Below are 23,513 nucleotides of genomic sequence, written 5' to 3'. Positions count from 1 at the left end.
CCCCCCCACCCCCCCCCCCCCCCACCCCCCCCCCCCCCCACCCCCCCCCCCCCCCACCCCCCCCCCCCCCCACCCCCCCCCCCCCCCACCCCCCCCCCCCCCCACCCCCCCCCCCCCCCACCCCCCCCCCCCCCCACCCCCCCCCCCCCCCACCCCCCCCCCCCCCCACCCCCCCCCCCCCCCACCCCCCCCCCCCCCCACCCCCCCCCCCCCCCACCCCCCCCCCCCCCCACCCCCCCCCCCCCCCACCCCCCCCCCCCCCCACCCCCCCCCCCCCCCACCCCCCCCCCCCCCCACCCCCCCCCCCCCCCACCCCCCCCCCCCCCCACCCCCCCCCCCCCCCACCCCCCCCCCCCCCCACCCCCCCCCCCCCCCACCCCCCCCCCCCCCCACCCCCCCCCCCCCCCACCCCCCCCCCCCCCCACCCCCCCCCCCCCCCACCCCCCCCCCCCCCCACCCCCCCCCCCCCCCACCCCCCCCCCCCCCCACCCCCCCCCCCCCCCACCCCCCCCCCCCCCCACCCCCCCCCCCCCCCACCCCCCCCCCCCCCCACCCCCCCCCCCCCCCACCCCCCCCCCCCCCCACCCCCCCCCCCCCCCACCCCCCCCCCCCCCCACCCCCCCCCCCCCCCACCCCCCCCCCCCCCCACCCCCCCCCCCCCCCACCCCCCCCCCCCCCCACCCCCCCCCCCCCCCACCCCCCCCCCCCCCCACCCCCCCCCCCCCCCACCCCCCCCCCCCCCCACCCCCCCCCCCCCCCACCCCCCCCCCCCCCCACCCCCCCCCCCCCCCACCCCCCCCCCCCCCCACCCCCCCCCCCCCCCACCCCCCCCCCCCCCCACCCCCCCCCCCCCCCACCCCCCCCCCCCCCCACCCCCCCCCCCCCCCACCCCCCCCCCCCCCCACCCCCCCCCCCCCCCACCCCCCCCCCCCCCCACCCCCCCCCCCCCCCACCCCCCCCCCCCCCCACCCCCCCCCCCCCCCACCCCCCCCCCCCCCCACCCCCCCCCCCCCCCACCCCCCCCCCCCCCCACCCCCCCCCCCCCCCACCCCCCCCCCCCCCCACCCCCCCCCCCCCCCACCCCCCCCCCCCCCCACCCCCCCCCCCCCCCACCCCCCCCCCCCCCCACCCCCCCCCCCCCCCACCCCCCCCCCCCCCCACCCCCCCCCCCCCCCACCCCCCCCCCCCCCCACCCCCCCCCCCCCCCACCCCCCCCCCCCCCCACCCCCCCCCCCCCCCACCCCCCCCCCCCCCCACCCCCCCCCCCCCCCACCCCCCCCCCCCCCCACCCCCCCCCCCCCCCACCCCCCCCCCCCCCCACCCCCCCCCCCCCCCACCCCCCCCCCCCCCCACCCCCCCCCCCCCCCACCCCCCCCCCCCCCCACCCCCCCCCCCCCCCACCCCCCCCCCCCCCCACCCCCCCCCCCCCCCACCCCCCCCCCCCCCCACCCCCCCCCCCCCCCACCCCCCCCCCCCCCCACCCCCCCCCCCCCCCACCCCCCCCCCCCCCCACCCCCCCCCCCCCCCACCCCCCCCCCCCCCCACCCCCCCCCCCCCCCACCCCCCCCCCCCCCCACCCCCCCCCCCCCCCACCCCCCCCCCCCCCCACCCCCCCCCCCCCCCACCCCCCCCCCCCCCCACCCCCCCCCCCCCCCACCCCCCCCCCCCCCCACCCCCCCCCCCCCCCACCCCCCCCCCCCCCCACCCCCCCCCCCCCCCACCCCCCCCCCCCCCCACCCCCCCCCCCCCCCACCCCCCCCCCCCCCCACCCCCCCCCCCCCCCACCCCCCCCCCCCCCCACCCCCCCCCCCCCCCACCCCCCCCCCCCCCCACCCCCCCCCCCCCCCACCCCCCCCCCCCCCCACCCCCCCCCCCCCCCACCCCCCCCCCCCCCCACCCCCCCCCCCCCCCACCCCCCCCCCCCCCCACCCCCCCCCCCCCCCACCCCCCCCCCCCCCCACCCCCCCCCCCCCCCACCCCCCCCCCCCCCCACCCCCCCCCCCCCCCACCCCCCCCCCCCCCCACCCCCCCCCCCCCCCACCCCCCCCCCCCCCCACCCCCCCCCCCCCCCACCCCCCCCCCCCCCCACCCCCCCCCCCCCCCACCCCCCCCCCCCCCCACCCCCCCCCCCCCCCACCCCCCCCCCCCCCCACCCCCCCCCCCCCCCACCCCCCCCCCCCCCCACCCCCCCCCCCCCCCACCCCCCCCCCCCCCCACCCCCCCCCCCCCCCACCCCCCCCCCCCCCCACCCCCCCCCCCCCCCACCCCCCCCCCCCCCCACCCCCCCCCCCCCCCACCCCCCCCCCCCCCCACCCCCCCCCCCCCCCACCCCCCCCCCCCCCCACCCCCCCCCCCCCCCACCCCCCCCCCCCCCCACCCCCCCCCCCCCCCACCCCCCCCCCCCCCCACCCCCCCCCCCCCCCACCCCCCCCCCCCCCCACCCCCCCCCCCCCCCACCCCCCCCCCCCCCCACCCCCCCCCCCCCCCACCCCCCCCCCCCCCCACCCCCCCCCCCCCCCACCCCCCCCCCCCCCCACCCCCCCCCCCCCCCACCCCCCCCCCCCCCCACCCCCCCCCCCCCCCACCCCCCCCCCCCCCCACCCCCCCCCCCCCCCACCCCCCCCCCCCCCCACCCCCCCCCCCCCCCACCCCCCCCCCCCCCCACCCCCCCCCCCCCCCACCCCCCCCCCCCCCCACCCCCCCCCCCCCCCACCCCCCCCCCCCCCCACCCCCCCCCCCCCCCACCCCCCCCCCCCCCCACCCCCCCCCCCCCCCACCCCCCCCCCCCCCCACCCCCCCCCCCCCCCACCCCCCCCCCCCCCCACCCCCCCCCCCCCCCACCCCCCCCCCCCCCCACCCCCCCCCCCCCCCACCCCCCCCCCCCCCCACCCCCCCCCCCCCCCACCCCCCCCCCCCCCCACCCCCCCCCCCCCCCACCCCCCCCCCCCCCCACCCCCCCCCCCCCCCACCCCCCCCCCCCCCCACCCCCCCCCCCCCCCACCCCCCCCCCCCCCCACCCCCCCCCCCCCCCACCCCCCCCCCCCCCCACCCCCCCCCCCCCCCACCCCCCCCCCCCCCCACCCCCCCCCCCCCCCACCCCCCCCCCCCCCCACCCCCCCCCCCCCCCACCCCCCCCCCCCCCCACCCCCCCCCCCCCCCACCCCCCCCCCCCCCCACCCCCCCCCCCCCCCACCCCCCCCCCCCCCCACCCCCCCCCCCCCCCACCCCCCCCCCCCCCCACCCCCCCCCCCCCCCACCCCCCCCCCCCCCCACCCCCCCCCCCCCCCACCCCCCCCCCCCCCCACCCCCCCCCCCCCCCACCCCCCCCCCCCCCCACCCCCCCCCCCCCCCACCCCCCCCCCCCCCCACCCCCCCCCCCCCCCACCCCCCCCCCCCCCCACCCCCCCCCCCCCCCACCCCCCCCCCCCCCCACCCCCCCCCCCCCCCACCCCCCCCCCCCCCCACCCCCCCCCCCCCCCACCCCCCCCCCCCCCCACCCCCCCCCCCCCCCACCCCCCCCCCCCCCCACCCCCCCCCCCCCCCACCCCCCCCCCCCCCCACCCCCCCCCCCCCCCACCCCCCCCCCCCCCCACCCCCCCCCCCCCCCACCCCCCCCCCCCCCCACCCCCCCCCCCCCCCACCCCCCCCCCCCCCCACCCCCCCCCCCCCCCACCCCCCCCCCCCCCCACCCCCCCCCCCCCCCACCCCCCCCCCCCCCCACCCCCCCCCCCCCCCACCCCCCCCCCCCCCCACCCCCCCCCCCCCCCACCCCCCCCCCCCCCCACCCCCCCCCCCCCCCACCCCCCCCCCCCCCCACCCCCCCCCCCCCCCACCCCCCCCCCCCCCCACCCCCCCCCCCCCCCACCCCCCCCCCCCCCCACCCCCCCCCCCCCCCACCCCCCCCCCCCCCCACCCCCCCCCCCCCCCACCCCCCCCCCCCCCCACCCCCCCCCCCCCCCACCCCCCCCCCCCCCCACCCCCCCCCCCCCCCACCCCCCCCCCCCCCCACCCCCCCCCCCCCCCACCCCCCCCCCCCCCCACCCCCCCCCCCCCCCACCCCCCCCCCCCCCCACCCCCCCCCCCCCCCACCCCCCCCCCCCCCCACCCCCCCCCCCCCCCACCCCCCCCCCCCCCCACCCCCCCCCCCCCCCACCCCCCCCCCCCCCCACCCCCCCCCCCCCCCACCCCCCCCCCCCCCCACCCCCCCCCCCCCCCACCCCCCCCCCCCCCCACCCCCCCCCCCCCCCACCCCCCCCCCCCCCCACCCCCCCCCCCCCCCACCCCCCCCCCCCCCCACCCCCCCCCCCCCCCACCCCCCCCCCCCCCCACCCCCCCCCCCCCCCACCCCCCCCCCCCCCCACCCCCCCCCCCCCCCACCCCCCCCCCCCCCCACCCCCCCCCCCCCCCACCCCCCCCCCCCCCCACCCCCCCCCCCCCCCACCCCCCCCCCCCCCCACCCCCCCCCCCCCCCACCCCCCCCCCCCCCCACCCCCCCCCCCCCCCACCCCCCCCCCCCCCCACCCCCCCCCCCCCCCACCCCCCCCCCCCCCCACCCCCCCCCCCCCCCACCCCCCCCCCCCCCCACCCCCCCCCCCCCCCACCCCCCCCCCCCCCCACCCCCCCCCCCCCCCACCCCCCCCCCCCCCCACCCCCCCCCCCCCCCACCCCCCCCCCCCCCCACCCCCCCCCCCCCCCACCCCCCCCCCCCCCCACCCCCCCCCCCCCCCACCCCCCCCCCCCCCCACCCCCCCCCCCCCCCACCCCCCCCCCCCCCCACCCCCCCCCCCCCCCACCCCCCCCCCCCCCCACCCCCCCCCCCCCCCACCCCCCCCCCCCCCCACCCCCCCCCCCCCCCACCCCCCCCCCCCCCCACCCCCCCCCCCCCCCACCCCCCCCCCCCCCCACCCCCCCCCCCCCCCACCCCCCCCCCCCCCCACCCCCCCCCCCCCCCACCCCCCCCCCCCCCCACCCCCCCCCCCCCCCACCCCCCCCCCCCCCCACCCCCCCCCCCCCCCACCCCCCCCCCCCCCCACCCCCCCCCCCCCCCACCCCCCCCCCCCCCCACCCCCCCCCCCCCCCACCCCCCCCCCCCCCCACCCCCCCCCCCCCCCACCCCCCCCCCCCCCCACCCCCCCCCCCCCCCACCCCCCCCCCCCCCCACCCCCCCCCCCCCCCACCCCCCCCCCCCCCCACCCCCCCCCCCCCCCACCCCCCCCCCCCCCCACCCCCCCCCCCCCCCACCCCCCCCCCCCCCCACCCCCCCCCCCCCCCACCCCCCCCCCCCCCCACCCCCCCCCCCCCCCACCCCCCCCCCCCCCCACCCCCCCCCCCCCCCACCCCCCCCCCCCCCCACCCCCCCCCCCCCCCACCCCCCCCCCCCCCCACCCCCCCCCCCCCCCACCCCCCCCCCCCCCCACCCCCCCCCCCCCCCACCCCCCCCCCCCCCCACCCCCCCCCCCCCCCACCCCCCCCCCCCCCCACCCCCCCCCCCCCCCACCCCCCCCCCCCCCCACCCCCCCCCCCCCCCACCCCCCCCCCCCCCCACCCCCCCCCCCCCCCACCCCCCCCCCCCCCCACCCCCCCCCCCCCCCACCCCCCCCCCCCCCCACCCCCCCCCCCCCCCACCCCCCCCCCCCCCCACCCCCCCCCCCCCCCACCCCCCCCCCCCCCCACCCCCCCCCCCCCCCACCCCCCCCCCCCCCCACCCCCCCCCCCCCCCACCCCCCCCCCCCCCCACCCCCCCCCCCCCCCACCCCCCCCCCCCCCCACCCCCCCCCCCCCCCACCCCCCCCCCCCCCCACCCCCCCCCCCCCCCACCCCCCCCCCCCCCCACCCCCCCCCCCCCCCACCCCCCCCCCCCCCCACCCCCCCCCCCCCCCACCCCCCCCCCCCCCCACCCCCCCCCCCCCCCACCCCCCCCCCCCCCCACCCCCCCCCCCCCCCACCCCCCCCCCCCCCCACCCCCCCCCCCCCCCACCCCCCCCCCCCCCCACCCCCCCCCCCCCCCACCCCCCCCCCCCCCCACCCCCCCCCCCCCCCACCCCCCCCCCCCCCCACCCCCCCCCCCCCCCACCCCCCCCCCCCCCCACCCCCCCCCCCCCCCACCCCCCCCCCCCCCCACCCCCCCCCCCCCCCACCCCCCCCCCCCCCCACCCCCCCCCCCCCCCACCCCCCCCCCCCCCCACCCCCCCCCCCCCCCACCCCCCCCCCCCCCCACCCCCCCCCCCCCCCACCCCCCCCCCCCCCCACCCCCCCCCCCCCCCACCCCCCCCCCCCCCCACCCCCCCCCCCCCCCACCCCCCCCCCCCCCCACCCCCCCCCCCCCCCACCCCCCCCCCCCCCCACCCCCCCCCCCCCCCACCCCCCCCCCCCCCCACCCCCCCCCCCCCCCACCCCCCCCCCCCCCCACCCCCCCCCCCCCCCACCCCCCCCCCCCCCCACCCCCCCCCCCCCCCACCCCCCCCCCCCCCCACCCCCCCCCCCCCCCACCCCCCCCCCCCCCCACCCCCCCCCCCCCCCACCCCCCCCCCCCCCCACCCCCCCCCCCCCCCACCCCCCCCCCCCCCCACCCCCCCCCCCCCCCACCCCCCCCCCCCCCCACCCCCCCCCCCCCCCACCCCCCCCCCCCCCCACCCCCCCCCCCCCCCACCCCCCCCCCCCCCCACCCCCCCCCCCCCCCACCCCCCCCCCCCCCCACCCCCCCCCCCCCCCACCCCCCCCCCCCCCCACCCCCCCCCCCCCCCACCCCCCCCCCCCCCCACCCCCCCCCCCCCCCACCCCCCCCCCCCCCCACCCCCCCCCCCCCCCACCCCCCCCCCCCCCCACCCCCCCCCCCCCCCACCCCCCCCCCCCCCCACCCCCCCCCCCCCCCACCCCCCCCCCCCCCCACCCCCCCCCCCCCCCACCCCCCCCCCCCCCCACCCCCCCCCCCCCCCACCCCCCCCCCCCCCCACCCCCCCCCCCCCCCACCCCCCCCCCCCCCCACCCCCCCCCCCCCCCACCCCCCCCCCCCCCCACCCCCCCCCCCCCCCACCCCCCCCCCCCCCCACCCCCCCCCCCCCCCACCCCCCCCCCCCCCCACCCCCCCCCCCCCCCACCCCCCCCCCCCCCCACCCCCCCCCCCCCCCACCCCCCCCCCCCCCCACCCCCCCCCCCCCCCACCCCCCCCCCCCCCCACCCCCCCCCCCCCCCACCCCCCCCCCCCCCCACCCCCCCCCCCCCCCACCCCCCCCCCCCCCCACCCCCCCCCCCCCCCACCCCCCCCCCCCCCCACCCCCCCCCCCCCCCACCCCCCCCCCCCCCCACCCCCCCCCCCCCCCACCCCCCCCCCCCCCCACCCCCCCCCCCCCCCACCCCCCCCCCCCCCCACCCCCCCCCCCCCCCACCCCCCCCCCCCCCCACCCCCCCCCCCCCCCACCCCCCCCCCCCCCCACCCCCCCCCCCCCCCACCCCCCCCCCCCCCCACCCCCCCCCCCCCCCACCCCCCCCCCCCCCCACCCCCCCCCCCCCCCACCCCCCCCCCCCCCCACCCCCCCCCCCCCCCACCCCCCCCCCCCCCCACCCCCCCCCCCCCCCACCCCCCCCCCCCCCCACCCCCCCCCCCCCCCACCCCCCCCCCCCCCCACCCCCCCCCCCCCCCACCCCCCCCCCCCCCCACCCCCCCCCCCCCCCACCCCCCCCCCCCCCCACCCCCCCCCCCCCCCACCCCCCCCCCCCCCCACCCCCCCCCCCCCCCACCCCCCCCCCCCCCCACCCCCCCCCCCCCCCACCCCCCCCCCCCCCCACCCCCCCCCCCCCCCACCCCCCCCCCCCCCCACCCCCCCCCCCCCCCACCCCCCCCCCCCCCCACCCCCCCCCCCCCCCACCCCCCCCCCCCCCCACCCCCCCCCCCCCCCACCCCCCCCCCCCCCCACCCCCCCCCCCCCCCACCCCCCCCCCCCCCCACCCCCCCCCCCCCCCACCCCCCCCCCCCCCCACCCCCCCCCCCCCCCACCCCCCCCCCCCCCCACCCCCCCCCCCCCCCACCCCCCCCCCCCCCCACCCCCCCCCCCCCCCACCCCCCCCCCCCCCCACCCCCCCCCCCCCCCACCCCCCCCCCCCCCCACCCCCCCCCCCCCCCACCCCCCCCCCCCCCCACCCCCCCCCCCCCCCACCCCCCCCCCCCCCCACCCCCCCCCCCCCCCACCCCCCCCCCCCCCCACCCCCCCCCCCCCCCACCCCCCCCCCCCCCCACCCCCCCCCCCCCCCACCCCCCCCCCCCCCCACCCCCCCCCCCCCCCACCCCCCCCCCCCCCCACCCCCCCCCCCCCCCACCCCCCCCCCCCCCCACCCCCCCCCCCCCCCACCCCCCCCCCCCCCCACCCCCCCCCCCCCCCACCCCCCCCCCCCCCCACCCCCCCCCCCCCCCACCCCCCCCCCCCCCCACCCCCCCCCCCCCCCACCCCCCCCCCCCCCCACCCCCCCCCCCCCCCACCCCCCCCCCCCCCCACCCCCCCCCCCCCCCACCCCCCCCCCCCCCCACCCCCCCCCCCCCCCACCCCCCCCCCCCCCCACCCCCCCCCCCCCCCACCCCCCCCCCCCCCCACCCCCCCCCCCCCCCACCCCCCCCCCCCCCCACCCCCCCCCCCCCCCACCCCCCCCCCCCCCCACCCCCCCCCCCCCCCACCCCCCCCCCCCCCCACCCCCCCCCCCCCCCACCCCCCCCCCCCCCCACCCCCCCCCCCCCCCACCCCCCCCCCCCCCCACCCCCCCCCCCCCCCACCCCCCCCCCCCCCCACCCCCCCCCCCCCCCACCCCCCCCCCCCCCCACCCCCCCCCCCCCCCACCCCCCCCCCCCCCCACCCCCCCCCCCCCCCACCCCCCCCCCCCCCCACCCCCCCCCCCCCCCACCCCCCCCCCCCCCCACCCCCCCCCCCCCCCACCCCCCCCCCCCCCCACCCCCCCCCCCCCCCACCCCCCCCCCCCCCCACCCCCCCCCCCCCCCACCCCCCCCCCCCCCCACCCCCCCCCCCCCCCACCCCCCCCCCCCCCCACCCCCCCCCCCCCCCACCCCCCCCCCCCCCCACCCCCCCCCCCCCCCACCCCCCCCCCCCCCCACCCCCCCCCCCCCCCACCCCCCCCCCCCCCCACCCCCCCCCCCCCCCACCCCCCCCCCCCCCCACCCCCCCCCCCCCCCACCCCCCCCCCCCCCCACCCCCCCCCCCCCCCACCCCCCCCCCCCCCCACCCCCCCCCCCCCCCACCCCCCCCCCCCCCCACCCCCCCCCCCCCCCACCCCCCCCCCCCCCCACCCCCCCCCCCCCCCACCCCCCCCCCCCCCCACCCCCCCCCCCCCCCACCCCCCCCCCCCCCCACCCCCCCCCCCCCCCACCCCCCCCCCCCCCCACCCCCCCCCCCCCCCACCCCCCCCCCCCCCCACCCCCCCCCCCCCCCACCCCCCCCCCCCCCCACCCCCCCCCCCCCCCACCCCCCCCCCCCCCCACCCCCCCCCCCCCCCACCCCCCCCCCCCCCCACCCCCCCCCCCCCCCACCCCCCCCCCCCCCCACCCCCCCCCCCCCCCACCCCCCCCCCCCCCCACCCCCCCCCCCCCCCACCCCCCCCCCCCCCCACCCCCCCCCCCCCCCACCCCCCCCCCCCCCCACCCCCCCCCCCCCCCACCCCCCCCCCCCCCCACCCCCCCCCCCCCCCACCCCCCCCCCCCCCCACCCCCCCCCCCCCCCACCCCCCCCCCCCCCCACCCCCCCCCCCCCCCACCCCCCCCCCCCCCCACCCCCCCCCCCCCCCACCCCCCCCCCCCCCCACCCCCCCCCCCCCCCACCCCCCCCCCCCCCCACCCCCCCCCCCCCCCACCCCCCCCCCCCCCCACCCCCCCCCCCCCCCACCCCCCCCCCCCCCCACCCCCCCCCCCCCCCACCCCCCCCCCCCCCCACCCCCCCCCCCCCCCACCCCCCCCCCCCCCCACCCCCCCCCCCCCCCACCCCCCCCCCCCCCCACCCCCCCCCCCCCCCACCCCCCCCCCCCCCCACCCCCCCCCCCCCCCACCCCCCCCCCCCCCCACCCCCCCCCCCCCCCACCCCCCCCCCCCCCCACCCCCCCCCCCCCCCACCCCCCCCCCCCCCCACCCCCCCCCCCCCCCACCCCCCCCCCCCCCCACCCCCCCCCCCCCCCACCCCCCCCCCCCCCCACCCCCCCCCCCCCCCACCCCCCCCCCCCCCCACCCCCCCCCCCCCCCACCCCCCCCCCCCCCCACCCCCCCCCCCCCCCACCCCCCCCCCCCCCCACCCCCCCCCCCCCCCACCCCCCCCCCCCCCCACCCCCCCCCCCCCCCACCCCCCCCCCCCCCCACCCCCCCCCCCCCCCACCCCCCCCCCCCCCCACCCCCCCCCCCCCCCACCCCCCCCCCCCCCCACCCCCCCCCCCCCCCACCCCCCCCCCCCCCCACCCCCCCCCCCCCCCACCCCCCCCCCCCCCCACCCCCCCCCCCCCCCACCCCCCCCCCCCCCCACCCCCCCCCCCCCCCACCCCCCCCCCCCCCCACCCCCCCCCCCCCCCACCCCCCCCCCCCCCCACCCCCCCCCCCCCCCACCCCCCCCCCCCCCCACCCCCCCCCCCCCCCACCCCCCCCCCCCCCCACCCCCCCCCCCCCCCACCCCCCCCCCCCCCCACCCCCCCCCCCCCCCACCCCCCCCCCCCCCCACCCCCCCCCCCCCCCACCCCCCCCCCCCCCCACCCCCCCCCCCCCCCACCCCCCCCCCCCCCCACCCCCCCCCCCCCCCACCCCCCCCCCCCCCCACCCCCCCCCCCCCCCACCCCCCCCCCCCCCCACCCCCCCCCCCCCCCACCCCCCCCCCCCCCCACCCCCCCCCCCCCCCACCCCCCCCCCCCCCCACCCCCCCCCCCCCCCACCCCCCCCCCCCCCCACCCCCCCCCCCCCCCACCCCCCCCCCCCCCCACCCCCCCCCCCCCCCACCCCCCCCCCCCCCCACCCCCCCCCCCCCCCACCCCCCCCCCCCCCCACCCCCCCCCCCCCCCACCCCCCCCCCCCCCCACCCCCCCCCCCCCCCACCCCCCCCCCCCCCCACCCCCCCCCCCCCCCACCCCCCCCCCCCCCCACCCCCCCCCCCCCCCACCCCCCCCCCCCCCCACCCCCCCCCCCCCCCACCCCCCCCCCCCCCCACCCCCCCCCCCCCCCACCCCCCCCCCCCCCCACCCCCCCCCCCCCCCACCCCCCCCCCCCCCCACCCCCCCCCCCCCCCACCCCCCCCCCCCCCCACCCCCCCCCCCCCCCACCCCCCCCCCCCCCCACCCCCCCCCCCCCCCACCCCCCCCCCCCCCCACCCCCCCCCCCCCCCACCCCCCCCCCCCCCCACCCCCCCCCCCCCCCACCCCCCCCCCCCCCCACCCCCCCCCCCCCCCACCCCCCCCCCCCCCCACCCCCCCCCCCCCCCACCCCCCCCCCCCCCCACCCCCCCCCCCCCCCACCCCCCCCCCCCCCCACCCCCCCCCCCCCCCACCCCCCCCCCCCCCCACCCCCCCCCCCCCCCACCCCCCCCCCCCCCCACCCCCCCCCCCCCCCACCCCCCCCCCCCCCCACCCCCCCCCCCCCCCACCCCCCCCCCCCCCCACCCCCCCCCCCCCCCACCCCCCCCCCCCCCCACCCCCCCCCCCCCCCACCCCCCCCCCCCCCCACCCCCCCCCCCCCCCACCCCCCCCCCCCCCCACCCCCCCCCCCCCCCACCCCCCCCCCCCCCCACCCCCCCCCCCCCCCACCCCCCCCCCCCCCCACCCCCCCCCCCCCCCACCCCCCCCCCCCCCCACCCCCCCCCCCCCCCACCCCCCCCCCCCCCCACCCCCCCCCCCCCCCACCCCCCCCCCCCCCCACCCCCCCCCCCCCCCACCCCCCCCCCCCCCCACCCCCCCCCCCCCCCACCCCCCCCCCCCCCCACCCCCCCCCCCCCCCACCCCCCCCCCCCCCCACCCCCCCCCCCCCCCACCCCCCCCCCCCCCCACCCCCCCCCCCCCCCACCCCCCCCCCCCCCCACCCCCCCCCCCCCCCACCCCCCCCCCCCCCCACCCCCCCCCCCCCCCACCCCCCCCCCCCCCCACCCCCCCCCCCCCCCACCCCCCCCCCCCCCCACCCCCCCCCCCCCCCACCCCCCCCCCCCCCCACCCCCCCCCCCCCCCACCCCCCCCCCCCCCCACCCCCCCCCCCCCCCACCCCCCCCCCCCCCCACCCCCCCCCCCCCCCACCCCCCCCCCCCCCCACCCCCCCCCCCCCCCACCCCCCCCCCCCCCCACCCCCCCCCCCCCCCACCCCCCCCCCCCCCCACCCCCCCCCCCCCCCACCCCCCCCCCCCCCCACCCCCCCCCCCCCCCACCCCCCCCCCCCCCCACCCCCCCCCCCCCCCACCCCCCCCCCCCCCCACCCCCCCCCCCCCCCACCCCCCCCCCCCCCCACCCCCCCCCCCCCCCACCCCCCCCCCCCCCCACCCCCCCCCCCCCCCACCCCCCCCCCCCCCCACCCCCCCCCCCCCCCACCCCCCCCCCCCCCCACCCCCCCCCCCCCCCACCCCCCCCCCCCCCCACCCCCCCCCCCCCCCACCCCCCCCCCCCCCCACCCCCCCCCCCCCCCACCCCCCCCCCCCCCCACCCCCCCCCCCCCCCACCCCCCCCCCCCCCCACCCCCCCCCCCCCCCACCCCCCCCCCCCCCCACCCCCCCCCCCCCCCACCCCCCCCCCCCCCCACCCCCCCCCCCCCCCACCCCCCCCCCCCCCCACCCCCCCCCCCCCCCACCCCCCCCCCCCCCCACCCCCCCCCCCCCCCACCCCCCCCCCCCCCCACCCCCCCCCCCCCCCACCCCCCCCCCCCCCCACCCCCCCCCCCCCCCACCCCCCCCCCCCCCCACCCCCCCCCCCCCCCACCCCCCCCCCCCCCCACCCCCCCCCCCCCCCACCCCCCCCCCCCCCCACCCCCCCCCCCCCCCACCCCCCCCCCCCCCCACCCCCCCCCCCCCCCACCCCCCCCCCCCCCCACCCCCCCCCCCCCCCACCCCCCCCCCCCCCCACCCCCCCCCCCCCCCACCCCCCCCCCCCCCCACCCCCCCCCCCCCCCACCCCCCCCCCCCCCCACCCCCCCCCCCCCCCACCCCCCCCCCCCCCCACCCCCCCCCCCCCCCACCCCCCCCCCCCCCCACCCCCCCCCCCCCCCACCCCCCCCCCCCCCCACCCCCCCCCCCCCCCACCCCCCCCCCCCCCCACCCCCCCCCCCCCCCACCCCCCCCCCCCCCCACCCCCCCCCCCCCCCACCCCCCCCCCCCCCCACCCCCCCCCCCCCCCACCCCCCCCCCCCCCCACCCCCCCCCCCCCCCACCCCCCCCCCCCCCCACCCCCCCCCCCCCCCACCCCCCCCCCCCCCCACCCCCCCCCCCCCCCACCCCCCCCCCCCCCCACCCCCCCCCCCCCCCACCCCCCCCCCCCCCCACCCCCCCCCCCCCCCACCCCCCCCCCCCCCCACCCCCCCCCCCCCCCACCCCCCCCCCCCCCCACCCCCCCCCCCCCCCACCCCCCCCCCCCCCCACCCCCCCCCCCCCCCACCCCCCCCCCCCCCCACCCCCCCCCCCCCCCACCCCCCCCCCCCCCCACCCCCCCCCCCCCCCACCCCCCCCCCCCCCCACCCCCCCCCCCCCCCACCCCCCCCCCCCCCCACCCCCCCCCCCCCCCACCCCCCCCCCCCCCCACCCCCCCCCCCCCCCACCCCCCCCCCCCCCCACCCCCCCCCCCCCCCACCCCCCCCCCCCCCCACCCCCCCCCCCCCCCACCCCCCCCCCCCCCCACCCCCCCCCCCCCCCACCCCCCCCCCCCCCCACCCCCCCCCCCCCCCACCCCCCCCCCCCCCCACCCCCCCCCCCCCCCACCCCCCCCCCCCCCCACCCCCCCCCCCCCCCACCCCCCCCCCCCCCCACCCCCCCCCCCCCCCACCCCCCCCCCCCCCCACCCCCCCCCCCCCCCACCCCCCCCCCCCCCCACCCCCCCCCCCCCCCACCCCCCCCCCCCCCCACCCCCCCCCCCCCCCACCCCCCCCCCCCCCCACCCCCCCCCCCCCCCACCCCCCCCCCCCCCCACCCCCCCCCCCCCCCACCCCCCCCCCCCCCCACCCCCCCCCCCCCCCACCCCCCCCCCCCCCCACCCCCCCCCCCCCCCACCCCCCCCCCCCCCCACCCCCCCCCCCCCCCACCCCCCCCCCCCCCCACCCCCCCCCCCCCCCACCCCCCCCCCCCCCCACCCCCCCCCCCCCCCACCCCCCCCCCCCCCCACCCCCCCCCCCCCCCACCCCCCCCCCCCCCCACCCCCCCCCCCCCCCACCCCCCCCCCCCCCCACCCCCCCCCCCCCCCACCCCCCCCCCCCCCCACCCCCCCCCCCCCCCACCCCCCCCCCCCCCCACCCCCCCCCCCCCCCACCCCCCCCCCCCCCCACCCCCCCCCCCCCCCACCCCCCCCCCCCCCCACCCCCCCCCCCCCCCACCCCCCCCCCCCCCCACCCCCCCCCCCCCCCACCCCCCCCCCCCCCCACCCCCCCCCCCCCCCACCCCCCCCCCCCCCCACCCCCCCCCCCCCCCACCCCCCCCCCCCCCCACCCCCCCCCCCCCCCACCCCCCCCCCCCCCCACCCCCCCCCCCCCCCACCCCCCCCCCCCCCCACCCCCCCCCCCCCCCACCCCCCCCCCCCCCCACCCCCCCCCCCCCCCACCCCCCCCCCCCCCCACCCCCCCCCCCCCCCACCCCCCCCCCCCCCCACCCCCCCCCCCCCCCACCCCCCCCCCCCCCCACCCCCCCCCCCCCCCACCCCCCCCCCCCCCCACCCCCCCCCCCCCCCACCCCCCCCCCCCCCCACCCCCCCCCCCCCCCACCCCCCCCCCCCCCCACCCCCCCCCCCCCCCACCCCCCCCCCCCCCCACCCCCCCCCCCCCCCACCCCCCCCCCCCCCCACCCCCCCCCCCCCCCACCCCCCCCCCCCCCCACCCCCCCCCCCCCCCACCCCCCCCCCCCCCCACCCCCCCCCCCCCCCACCCCCCCCCCCCCCCACCCCCCCCCCCCCCCACCCCCCCCCCCCCCCACCCCCCCCCCCCCCCACCCCCCCCCCCCCCCACCCCCCCCCCCCCCCACCCCCCCCCCCCCCCACCCCCCCCCCCCCCCACCCCCCCCCCCCCCCACCCCCCCCCCCCCCCACCCCCCCCCCCCCCCACCCCCCCCCCCCCCCACCCCCCCCCCCCCCCACCCCCCCCCCCCCCCACCCCCCCCCCCCCCCACCCCCCCCCCCCCCCACCCCCCCCCCCCCCCACCCCCCCCCCCCCCCACCCCCCCCCCCCCCCACCCCCCCCCCCCCCCACCCCCCCCCCCCCCCACCCCCCCCCCCCCCCACCCCCCCCCCCCCCCACCCCCCCCCCCCCCCACCCCCCCCCCCCCCCACCCCCCCCCCCCCCCACCCCCCCCCCCCCCCACCCCCCCCCCCCCCCACCCCCCCCCCCCCCCACCCCCCCCCCCCCCCACCCCCCCCCCCCCCCACCCCCCCCCCCCCCCACCCCCCCCCCCCCCCACCCCCCCCCCCCCCCACCCCCCCCCCCCCCCACCCCCCCCCCCCCCCACCCCCCCCCCCCCCCACCCCCCCCCCCCCCCACCCCCCCCCCCCCCCACCCCCCCCCCCCCCCACCCCCCCCCCCCCCCACCCCCCCCCCCCCCCACCCCCCCCCCCCCCCACCCCCCCCCCCCCCCACCCCCCCCCCCCCCCACCCCCCCCCCCCCCCACCCCCCCCCCCCCCCACCCCCCCCCCCCCCCACCCCCCCCCCCCCCCACCCCCCCCCCCCCCCACCCCCCCCCCCCCCCACCCCCCCCCCCCCCCACCCCCCCCCCCCCCCACCCCCCCCCCCCCCCACCCCCCCCCCCCCCCACCCCCCCCCCCCCCCACCCCCCCCCCCCCCCACCCCCCCCCCCCCCCACCCCCCCCCCCCCCCACCCCCCCCCCCCCCCACCCCCCCCCCCCCCCACCCCCCCCCCCCCCCACCCCCCCCCCCCCCCACCCCCCCCCCCCCCCACCCCCCCCCCCCCCCACCCCCCCCCCCCCCCACCCCCCCCCCCCCCCACCCCCCCCCCCCCCCACCCCCCCCCCCCCCCACCCCCCCCCCCCCCCACCCCCCCCCCCCCCCACCCCCCCCCCCCCCCACCCCCCCCCCCCCCCACCCCCCCCCCCCCCCACCCCCCCCCCCCCCCACCCCCCCCCCCCCCCACCCCCCCCCCCCCCCACCCCCCCCCCCCCCCACCCCCCCCCCCCCCCACCCCCCCCCCCCCCCACCCCCCCCCCCCCCCACCCCCCCCCCCCCCCACCCCCCCCCCCCCCCACCCCCCCCCCCCCCCACCCCCCCCCCCCCCCACCCCCCCCCCCCCCCACCCCCCCCCCCCCCCACCCCCCCCCCCCCCCACCCCCCCCCCCCCCCACCCCCCCCCCCCCCCACCCCCCCCCCCCCCCACCCCCCCCCCCCCCCACCCCCCCCCCCCCCCACCCCCCCCCCCCCCCACCCCCCCCCCCCCCCACCCCCCCCCCCCCCCACCCCCCCCCCCCCCCACCCCCCCCCCCCCCCACCCCCCCCCCCCCCCACCCCCCCCCCCCCCCACCCCCCCCCCCCCCCACCCCCCCCCCCCCCCACCCCCCCCCCCCCCCACCCCCCCCCCCCCCCACCCCCCCCCCCCCCCACCCCCCCCCCCCCCCACCCCCCCCCCCCCCCACCCCCCCCCCCCCCCACCCCCCCCCCCCCCCACCCCCCCCCCCCCCCACCCCCCCCCCCCCCCACCCCCCCCCCCCCCCACCCCCCCCCCCCCCCACCCCCCCCCCCCCCCACCCCCCCCCCCCCCCACCCCCCCCCCCCCCCACCCCCCCCCCCCCCCACCCCCCCCCCCCCCCACCCCCCCCCCCCCCCACCCCCCCCCCCCCCCACCCCCCCCCCCCCCCACCCCCCCCCCCCCCCACCCCCCCCCCCCCCCACCCCCCCCCCCCCCCACCCCCCCCCCCCCCCACCCCCCCCCCCCCCCACCCCCCCCCCCCCCCACCCCCCCCCCCCCCCACCCCCCCCCCCCCCCACCCCCCCCCCCCCCCACCCCCCCCCCCCCCCACCCCCCCCCCCCCCCACCCCCCCCCCCCCCCACCCCCCCCCCCCCCCACCCCCCCCCCCCCCCACCCCCCCCCCCCCCCACCCCCCCCCCCCCCCACCCCCCCCCCCCCCCACCCCCCCCCCCCCCCACCCCCCCCCCCCCCCACCCCCCCCCCCCCCCACCCCCCCCCCCCCCCACCCCCCCCCCCCCCCACCCCCCCCCCCCCCCACCCCCCCCCCCCCCCACCCCCCCCCCCCCCCACCCCCCCCCCCCCCCACCCCCCCCCCCCCCCACCCCCCCCCCCCCCCACCCCCCCCCCCCCCCACCCCCCCCCCCCCCCACCCCCCCCCCCCCCCACCCCCCCCCCCCCCCACCCCCCCCCCCCCCCACCCCCCCCCCCCCCCACCCCCCCCCCCCCCCACCCCCCCCCCCCCCCACCCCCCCCCCCCCCCACCCCCCCCCCCCCCCACCCCCCCCCCCCCCCACCCCCCCCCCCCCCCACCCCCCCCCCCCCCCACCCCCCCCCCCCCCCACCCCCCCCCCCCCCCACCCCCCCCCCCCCCCACCCCCCCCCCCCCCCACCCCCCCCCCCCCCCACCCCCCCCCCCCCCCACCCCCCCCCCCCCCCACCCCCCCCCCCCCCCACCCCCCCCCCCCCCCACCCCCCCCCCCCCCCACCCCCCCCCCCCCCCACCCCCCCCCCCCCCCACCCCCCCCCCCCCCCACCCCCCCCCCCCCCCACCCCCCCCCCCCCCCACCCCCCCCCCCCCCCACCCCCCCCCCCCCCCACCCCCCCCCCCCCCCACCCCCCCCCCCCCCCACCCCCCCCCCCCCCCACCCCCCCCCCCCCCCACCCCCCCCCCCCCCCACCCCCCCCCCCCCCCACCCCCCCCCCCCCCCACCCCCCCCCCCCCCCACCCCCCCCCCCCCCCACCCCCCCCCCCCCCCACCCCCCCCCCCCCCCACCCCCCCCCCCCCCCACCCCCCCCCCCCCCCACCCCCCCCCCCCCCCACCCCCCCCCCCCCCCACCCCCCCCCCCCCCCACCCCCCCCCCCCCCCACCCCCCCCCCCCCCCACCCCCCCCCCCCCCCACCCCCCCCCCCCCCCACCCCCCCCCCCCCCCACCCCCCCCCCCCCCCACCCCCCCCCCCCCCCACCCCCCCCCCCCCCCACCCCCCCCCCCCCCCACCCCCCCCCCCCCCCACCCCCCCCCCCCCCCACCCCCCCCCCCCCCCACCCCCCCCCCCCCCCACCCCCCCCCCCCCCCACCCCCCCCCCCCCCCACCCCCCCCCCCCCCCACCCCCCCCCCCCCCCACCCCCCCCCCCCCCCACCCCCCCCCCCCCCCACCCCCCCCCCCCCCCACCCCCCCCCCCCCCCACCCCCCCCCCCCCCCACCCCCCCCCCCCCCCACCCCCCCCCCCCCCCACCCCCCCCCCCCCCCACCCCCCCCCCCCCCCACCCCCCCCCCCCCCCACCCCCCCCCCCCCCCACCCCCCCCCCCCCCCACCCCCCCCCCCCCCCACCCCCCCCCCCCCCCACCCCCCCCCCCCCCCACCCCCCCCCCCCCCCACCCCCCCCCCCCCCCACCCCCCCCCCCCCCCACCCCCCCCCCCCCCCACCCCCCCCCCCCCCCACCCCCCCCCCCCCCCACCCCCCCCCCCCCCCACCCCCCCCCCCCCCCACCCCCCCCCCCCCCCACCCCCCCCCCCCCCCACCCCCCCCCCCCCCCACCCCCCCCCCCCCCCACCCCCCCCCCCCCCCACCCCCCCCCCCCCCCACCCCCCCCCCCCATTGGTAGTAAGTACTTGTTTTGTGTTAGAATTAGGCAATAGTTAATAATGGTAATCTGTTAGGTATACTGGTAAGTGGATGTTTAGGAATCACACTAGAACAGTGATGGTGAACCTTTTTGAGGCTGAGTGCCCAAATTGCAACCCCAAACCCACTTATTTATTGCAGAGTGCCAACACAGCAATTTAACCTGAATACTGAGGTTTTAGTTTAGAAAAAACAGTTGGCTCCAAGGCGTGTGTTACTCGGGAGTAAGCTTGGTGGTAGTCGGTGGCTTTGCTTTGAAGCAACTGTGCAACTCTTCCAACGGATGAATCATGACCCTAGGAGGGTTTACTCAGAAGCAAGCCCTATTGCCGTGCTTACTTCCAGGTAAAGGATCACACTTTAGTTCTTCGCATGAAAATCAGTGGGGTTTAACAGCGCTTAACAGGGTTACCTACACTACTTCCCCAAAATTAAGTCTTAGGTTTAATGCTAATAATCAAGTCCAGCAGCCCAGGCCAGCCTAGATGTGTGTGTGTGTAGGGGGGACTCTGCGCGTGCCCACAGAGAGGGCTCTGAGTGCCACCTCTGGCACCCGTGCCATAGGTTCGCCACCACTGCACTAGAATAATAAACACACTGTGCACTTTATATTGAGGCTTGTGTATTAGCGGAATATATCCTTGTGTTTTAGCTCTGCTGTTTTTTGCCAGTTCTGGGATGGGAAGTACTGAGAAATTTTGGGACTGGAGCTGGGGGAAAGGGGGGGTTGGAGGAGAGGGGGGATCTCAGCAAGCCCACCCTCTAAAGCGGAAGAGCAGCAGTGGCGTAGTGATTAAGAGCAGGTGTACTCTAATCTGGAGCATCCAACATCTGCTTTGGCATATAAGATCACAGGGCGTATTTTGGGAGCCTCGCTGAGAGTTAAAGGAAGTCAATGAAAGTCCATTAACCAACCTTATTAAGCCCTTTAATTCTCGGGAGCGCTTTGAGAGTGCTCTTTGAAGCTGTCTCTGCTGTGCCGCCATAACACGTATAGGAAACTTTTGCGCACAAAAGGAGAGCGAGAAAGGAAGAGTGAAAATAGGTGTGACGTTTTAGAGCAGTGGAAACAACTACTTTAGAAGTGTCCTCGTGGTTGGGAAAGTCTTGAAAATGCGGAGTAGGGAAGGGACGAACCTCAAGGGGGGGGGGAGTTCCCCCTCTTGAAAACAGCCATATTCACCAGGGGGACTGATTGCTGTGGTCTGAAAATGACTTGTAATAGTGAGAGATCTCCAGGCCTGAGCTGGAGGTTGGCAACCATTAAAATAGTTTGGAATATTTGCTTGCTGCAACAGGTTGTGGTTTCTGGAGGGGAGGAAGGAGGGGTTGTGGCCTCTTCGGTGGCATCCTTTGGATGGATGCGGGGAGGATGCCTATTCCTTGGCGTAGCAGGTTAAGAGCTCGTGTATCTAATCTGGAGGAACCAGGTTTGATTCCCAGCTCTGCCGCCTGAGCTGTGGAGGCTTCTCTGGGGAATTCAGATTAGCCTGTGCACTCCCACACACGCCAGCTGGGCGACCTTGGGCTAGTCTCTATTATTATCTATTATTGTCATTGTTATTGTTATCGCTGTTTTAAAGGTTTTAATGCTTATGTTTATATTTTTATGTTGTACACCGCCCAGAGCCCCTCGGGGATGGGGCGGTATAAAAATCCGAAAAATAAATAAATAAATAAAATAAATAAATAGTCACAGCTTCTCGGAGCTCTTTCAGCACCACCTGCCTCACAGGGTGTTTGTTGTGAGGGGGGAAGGGCTGTAAGAGACTCAGTTTGAGTCTCCTACAGGAGAGAAAGTGGGGATATAAATCCAAACTCTTCTTCTTCTTCCGTTATTAAATACTTCAGGTAAAATAATCTGGGAGAAAATGGCTTTTATATTGGGTTGTCCTACTGAGAAAATGTATAGGGCAAGGGCACAAGCAGGCAAGTGGAGTGGAGCCACGGCCCAGTGGAAAAGCATCCACTTCACATGCCGAACTCCCCAGGTTCAATTCCCACCATTTCCCATTTAAAAAAAATTAGATGGCAGGTGATATAAGAGACCTCTGCCAGGAACTCTGAGTGGACACTGCTGAAATTTCTGCATTTTATCTATAGTATACGCAACAGCCTTTAATGGTAATCCTTGGTGGCAAATCAGTCTTATTTTGCAGACTGACCCTATAAAAACAATATTTGCAGGGCTTTCCGTTATTTGATTGAGCAAATTTGCAAGCTTTTAGTCTGATTGTATGCTATTGTGCTTTAGGGTATGAAACACTATCTGAAAGCCTCTCGCTATAGAAGACCATTTAATTTCCATTCTACAAACTGGAGAATGGATTAGAAGGCCTTGAATAAATCAGTAATGATTTGGAGGATCTTTTCATGGCTTTTAGTAAGCTTCAGTTTCAAATGTACCTTTTGGCATCTAATTATGGGCTTTTCCACATTCTTTGTTTCTTTGTCTCTCAAGTTTTGACAGGGTTTTTTTTTAAAAAAAAATTCTACATGTGTTTTGCTCCTTCTAGTAATTCCATTCAACGTGACACCTTATTTTATCAAGAGTTCAAAACTGCTGCTTAAATCAGAAGGGAAATAAAAGCTAGAAAATGTTCTGATATATCAAATGGATTATTAGAATACCCCCACGCCCCAAGAATCAGGAACTTCGGCCCTTTCCGCACACGCAAAATAATGCATTTTCAAACCACTTTCACAACTGTTTGCAAGTGGATTTTGCTATTCCGCACAGCTTCAAAGAGCACTGAAAGCAGTTTGAAAGTGCATTATTCTGCATGTGTGGAATGAGCCTTTGTGACAGGGAAAATGAGAATGCTAAAAAGGCTTTTCATGTTTAATTATGAGTAGCACTCAGCCATACAATTGAGTTGGTTGCAGAACAGCTCAGGGATGTCTTATTTTAGTGCAAAATTTGAAAAAAAGAAAGAAGAAGAACAGAAAGACTCCAGGGACACCTTAAAGATTAACAGAATTTATTCCAGCATTCAGTTGTGTGAATCAGAGCTTACCTGACCCGATGCATTGAAGTGCGCACCCATCAGACTGATGCCTTTATATTCATTGCAGAAAGCCAGGAGGAGAGAAGGGAATTGCAAAGAAAGTCGAGTGTAAATCATGGACCATTAGAAAAGAGTAATCAGCTCACTCGGATATAGGTTTTGGTGCCTGCTCAAAGGAGGATTCAGATGTGCCCAGCAAAGCATTTCCCACGTGAACAGATTTGCAAGTGACTGATCTGTGTCAGAGCATCGGTCACCTGAAATCCGCTTTGTTCAGCAGGTTGATCCCTGCTCTGATCACGTCTAGTTGAAAATGAACCAGCACGACTGGCTTAGAACGCTAAAGGAACCACCGGTGGCAAAACAGGCCCTGGCCCCTTCCGCACATGCAGAATAATGCACTTTCAATCCACTTTCAATGCATTTTGCAGCTGGATTTTACTGTGCAGAAGAGCAAAATCCACTTGCAAACAATTGTGAAAGTGGATTGAAAGCGCATTATTCTGCATGTGCGGAAGGGGCCAGGGACTGTAATTTTAGATGCTTGCAGTGGGATGCTCCTGTTTGTATGTGCTAGGATTGCCAACTCTGGATTGAGAAATTCCTGGAGATTTGGAGACAGAGCCTGGGGAAAGGCAGGGTTTGTTTGAGAGTCAGCGGGGCGTAGTGGTTGAGAGTGATGGATTCTAAATTTGAATTTCTAATTTCAAATTCAGGTGAATTGACAACAATACTGCAGCTGATCTCTCTGAGCCACAAGGCTCCTACAGTAGAAGAAGAGGACAAAAGTTTGGATTTATATTCCCCTTTTCTCTCTGTAAAAAGACTCAAAGGGGCTTACCATCTCCTTTCTTTCCCTCCCCGCCCCCCACAACAAACACCCTGTGAGGTGGGTGGGGCTGAGAAAGCTCCGAAGAACTGTGACTAGCCCAAGGTTGGAGTGTGCAAGCTAATCTGATTCACCAGATAAGTCTCCACAGCTCAAGCAGCAGTTCTCCAGATTAGAGTGCACCTGCTCTTAACCACTACACCACACTGGCTCTCAAGAGAGAAATGGGACACAAATTCCAGCTTTTCTTCTTCTTGGAGGGGGAGGGATCTCAGTAGAGAATAGTGGCATAGGGCACACCCAGAGGTGGGATCCAGCAGGTTCTCACAGGTTCCCTAGAGTAGGTTGCTAATTATTTGTGTGTGCCGAGGGGGGGGGTGACTAATTGGTGATTTTGCCACGTGATTTTTGCCTTAGTTACGCCCCTCCTCTCAGCAGTAGCGCGCAGAAGTTGAAGCAGTCTAGCAGGAGGTGCACCAGCGTGCGTGGCAGCCTGCGCCTGCGTGCATTCGTTTTCCGCCCAAGGACCGGCGCAGCCCCGGCGCAGCCACAGCCCCGCCCAGGAATGCCCCACCCCCGGAATGCCCAGCCACGCCCCCGTCGTGCCCCGTCCAGCCCCATTGGTGCTATGCCACAGTTTGAATCCCATCACCATTGGAACCTGTTACTAAAATTTTTGGATCCCACCACTGTGCACACCCCCAAAGTAGCTGCTT

Source organism: Sphaerodactylus townsendi, linkage group LG08 (genome assembly GCF_021028975.2).
Source record: "Sphaerodactylus townsendi isolate TG3544 linkage group LG08, MPM_Stown_v2.3, whole genome shotgun sequence".
In the NCBI taxonomy this organism is placed as follows: Eukaryota; Metazoa; Chordata; class Lepidosauria; order Squamata; family Sphaerodactylidae; genus Sphaerodactylus; species Sphaerodactylus townsendi.
This window is presented reverse-complemented; position numbering follows the sequence as displayed.